The 4,808-nt window shown below is 48.8% G+C and overlaps 1 long non-coding RNA gene across 1 annotated transcript in view; it reads right to left on the bottom strand.

Moving 5' to 3' along the window:
• Nucleotides 1-2,551: 2,551 nt before the first annotated feature.
• LOC108444723 overlaps nt 2,552-4,808 on the bottom strand; it is a 25,433-nt gene continuing 23,176 nt past the window's right edge. Inside the window, exon 2 of the long non-coding RNA XR_001859375.1 lies at nt 2,552-3,188. This is a non-coding gene — a long non-coding RNA (uncharacterized LOC108444723). The remainder of the gene's footprint in view (nt 3,189-4,808) is intronic.

Below are 4,808 nucleotides of genomic sequence, written 5' to 3' on the forward strand. Positions count from 1 at the left end.
TACTAGCAGCGATCTTTTCTTCAACCGTTTTATTAGCCTCCTTTTACATATGTATAGCAGTGAGGGGGGAAAACCTGTTGTTGGTGAAATACAGAGCCTATTTCCCCTGTGGTATTCACACCAAAAATTGTGTGAAAAATTGTTGCCCAGGGCCTCCCCAAATCTTGAAATTTAGCTTAGCACCGTGAGGTTTTCAAACCCTTCCAACCTTCTCCACCCCCAACCCCCTCTTTTAAAGGTTGAAGCTGGGGTAACAAATTCAGCAGTGAGAATGGATGCCCTGCCCTTGGCTTCCTGGAGCTGCCAGAATAAATCTGGACCCCCTGGCCGAAACGCTGAAAAGTTTTCATCCACTTAACATGGGTTTTATAATTTTAACTTGCACGTTCTTGTTGAATTGAGCCCCGTTGCGTGGACAAATTGGACAAGAAAAGTTTAAATGTTACCACTTTGGCTTCTCCTCAAGTGGTGCTGAGCACAGATGTTTGAGGGGGCCATCATGTCCCTATAAGAATGGGGGCTTTGTGTGCATAACCTTACAAAGGGCAGAATAGCCCTGCTTTGCTGCCAGCCACAGGATCATCCTATCTTTATGTGTTGATTTATTAGGCCAGGGATGAATGAAACCGTAATTAATATTACTGAAGCATTAGAGTCTATTTAATTTAAATGCCACTGAATATTTCACTTTCAGTTGGGAGTGACAATGTGTTCGGGACTGTTGGTGAAAGCCTCAGCCATCTGTTACCCCTACTAAGAAGGGAAGACAAGAGAGACACAGGGAGACAGAGAGCATTGAGCTTTGTGGCTTTTCCAAGCCTCCAGGATCATCATTCAACTCAAGGGCAGCCAAGAAACATTCCTGCGCACTGGACCCTCAGTGTATAGGGGAAAGGCCTGAAAGGGTATAGGGGCAGCACATCTCCCTGAGGGATGGAGAGAGGGGGAGACAGAGCGAGAAAGGTGGAGATTTACAGTAAGTACATATGCACATACGTACCTAAAATATGTTTGAGCACGTGCAACGAAGTGCCGTGGCAGTAGGAGGGTAGAGCACGAAACCGGTCAACCTATGGGTGGTGTAGAAATATTTTTAAGAGGGGGAAGGGAGGGAAGAAAGAGTCAAGGCAAGGTCGGACTGCAGCTTTTAATTAGCCCAGCAGTGAGGTTCCGGTCCAGCTACACAGTAGCAAACACCGAGGCTTTGACTTGGTGGGTGTCACAATGTTGGAAGCATGAGATATTCCCCATGAGCTGCTGCTGCTGCAACGTGGTCTCCACCAATCCGAACAAAAAAAGCATGGAGGAGGAAATAAAGAGGGCAGCAGCGTAGGCAGCAGGCTTAGTCCCCAAGAAATGCTGTGGGGCATGAAATGAGCAGCTGGTGAAGGATCACCTTTGCTCCCGCAGTGCCAGAGGAGGGTCCCGGGCAGGGCGAGGGGCCGGGCGCCCGGGCGGGAGGAGTGTGCCGGAGCTGCGCCCGCGCTGGGGAGACGCCGGGGCGGGCGGCTGGGCAAGGACGCGGGTGGGAGGCTCCGCAGTCCGTGGGATGGTAATTAGCACAGTGGGTTTTCTTATAATTGGGATCATTTGTTCTCCCAGTTTTTCTCCTGCGAACTGATTTCATGCCAGAGGGAAGCCGTGTGACTCACACCTTGCCATGCCAATTAGCTGATAAACATCAAATGTAAACAAAGATGGCCTAATTAAGACTAGTCGCCCAACCTCTACATGCATGTTGTCAAAACCCTACCAGCCTTTCACATCCAGACTTATTTTCTTGTTTGCTGGGACTAAATTAGCGGCTTTGCACAGGAGTCTCTTATCTTTGAGAGAATCTCAGAGCAGGTAATGAGGAAAATTGGGAGCTGGCCACAGGAGCAGTGTCACCCCCTCCATCTCAGTAGGTGCCTCATGCCAAGGCTGAGGGCAGGGATTTGTCTGCCACTGGGTAATGCTGGAGGCTGACCCAGCAGCCACATCCTGAGGTATTCACTCAATTTGTCTTCCTGAGTGCTACTATCCGTACATGAAATCTGTAATGTTTGTGTCTCCTGCTGCTCTCACCTGCTGTGAAAATTCATCAGTCAGAGCCCCTGGCTTACCACGGGCTCGGCCCCCGGCTCGCAGCCCGGGGAGTTATTTGCACTTTGGAGCGGAGGTGTACGACAGCCACACATCCCAGCAGCAGCGTTTCACACCCACTTCTCGCCAGAGCGCAGCATCACACAGGTGAGCTGTGGCAGAGGAACAAGACCAAGGAGGAATTTTTGTTTCAGGAGGTATCCTAATGAAACCCATAGGATTGTTTTATGGCATTATAAAAATTTTAAAAGGGCAGAAATATCAGTGGATCATCTGGACCATCCCTCTGCACCAAGACAAGATCCCCTGGGTCCCTGAGACTCCCATGGCCCATCCCAGCAGCCTGTCCTGACGTCTCATTGGCCTTGCTGTCAGGGAAGACACGCCTTTGGTTTGTACCGAATCCCTTTGTGACGCAATGAGCCCATTAGCTCCAGCCCTACCCGAGAGAAACAGACAGCAAGTCTTCCCCCTTTATCACCATCTTTAATGTACTTGAAGGTTGTCATAGTCTCTTCCTCCTCAGCACCTTCTCCTCTTTAAGCTTAGCAACTCCAGGTCATTGATCTGTTCCTCATAAATTGTATTTTCCAGGTCTTTCGTAATTTTCAGCACTCAGCTCTGAAGGCTCTTCAAGCCTCTCTGTTGCTCCTGAAGCAAAACATCCAAATGGGGGCATGGCACCCACCTGGCTGTGCTTCATCCCATCCCTGGTTGCATCACGCTACCATTGCACATCTCTCCTTCCAGGCCACCATGGTCCTCCTGAATGCCATCCCACCTCCCTGCTCCTCTTTGCTTTGGGTCATCTGAGACTGGACCTGGGTAATACCAGTTCTGCTATCCGGGACAGGAATGACAATTTAGCAGCGGCCGGCTGCGAGGCTGACCATCCATGAGTCCAACCCATTGCTAGTTCAAACTGGCACTGGATCCACTACTCCGCTCCTGTTGTCACTGGGGGTTTGCAGAATCTCTTCATCCAATCCACATTGCCCAGCCTTGTTCAAGAAAACTTCCTGAGAAGCACTACCTTCCTGAAGTGAGAGAAAACTGGAGGCAGGTGTACATCCAGCGCTTCTCTCCACGTGGCAGGACTTCACCTGTCATGGAAAATAACAGGAGTGATTTAACACAGTTTGTTCTTGACAAATCCCTATTGGTAGCTCCCTGCCCCGGGTGTCTACAAATAGTTGTGTGATTATTTGTTCCAGCACTTTCCTGGGGTGAAAGCCAGGTTGCCTTGTCTAAAACTCACCAGTGCCTCTTTTCCCAGTGTAAAGGTCCTCTACAAGCCCTCAGTGAAAGCTGCTAATGGCTCTGAGCCCCCTTCAGGCCCTTTGCTAACCATCCCAGGCAGCTGGGGAATAACCTCTCACACCATGTCAGTGAGAGCAATAAAACACTGCCGATACTTCCCTGCTTCCCACTAAAGATTACAGGAGATAACTCAGGGAAATTACCTGTTCTGGTTTAGTCTGATTGAACTGGTGGCTCATTTATCCCCACATGAGACAGGGACCTGTTCCTTCAAGAGGAGGCAGCAATCAGCTGGGCTTTGTGCTCACCTGTGCACACCCATCTGTCCCGTGACCAGTTACACAGTTTACATCAGCATCCCTGTGAATGACCAGGTTCAATGAAGGAAAGATGAAGGAATGCGGGAAAGGCAGACATGACACAATTGTAAAGGATAGCCAGTCACAGCCTGTGTCAGCAGCATTTCCTTCCCAACCCCCTGCTTGGAGGTGCTCCACAAATGAGCACGGACTCTCCCCACCAGGCTGGGAAGTAGGACTGGGTAGATCAGCTCTTTATAAAGGGGGAATGGGATGTATACATTTCCACACAACAAACAGAAGTAATTCTGGCATTATTTATTCAAAGAACCTTACGGCCAAAACTTCAAATCTTCGAAAGTTATCTGCTTTGCAAATTACACAAATGCTGGGCACTGCTTCCCAGAAGAGCCAGGAAGGATGTGTTGGTACCTGGCCGGAGGAGTGAGTGAAGAAGCTCCATGCAAAACTGCTGGTGTCCCAATCAGTGCAACATACGGAAAATCAAGCTGAGAAATCCAGAGTACACTGTGGGTGTACTCACAGCTCACATCAGCTTACAGCACAGAAGTGAAGGTGTGAAGATACCTCAACTGTTTTAATGGGTAAATCATCTAATACGTACCAAAAAACAATTTCATGGCTGTTCAACACTCTAGTGGGGTTCTGGGGAAGACAGTTTGCAATAACATGTAAAGCAGGTCTTTGCCTGTGGTGTCAGCAGGACGTTTTTATATTTCATGAACTTACTATTGTCTAAAAGCATTTTGAAAAGAGTTTACCAGCTAATCAGCAAAGCAACATAATTATGCCAGATGACAAAGCGTTTCGCGTGTTTGAGTTTCTCCCCTGGCAGAGCTCTAAACAACGTGTAGCCTCATAACTTTTTTAATTCCAGTCAGATCCCACATCCTCTCCCCACTGGCCTCCAACTGACTCATCCTTTTCAGAATATTTCTTTTCTTTACTGTGTCTGTAGGCTGCACATCCTGGAGCTGGAGCCAGATCAAGCTGGTACTAGCCAGTGTGGTGAACCAGCATTTCTCCATGGTGGTCTCATCAGCTTCTACTGAATTTCAGCTTTTACTGAAAAGGAAAGGGAAGAAACAATCAAGCGCTCTGGGGCTGAGGAGCAAACTTTGTGCCTGTTGCCCTGTGGAGGAC

Source organism: Corvus brachyrhynchos, unplaced genomic scaffold (assembly GCF_000691975.1).
Source record: "Corvus brachyrhynchos isolate BGI_N302 unplaced genomic scaffold, ASM69197v1 scaffold281, whole genome shotgun sequence".
NCBI lineage: Eukaryota > Metazoa > Chordata > Aves > Passeriformes > Corvidae > Corvus > Corvus brachyrhynchos.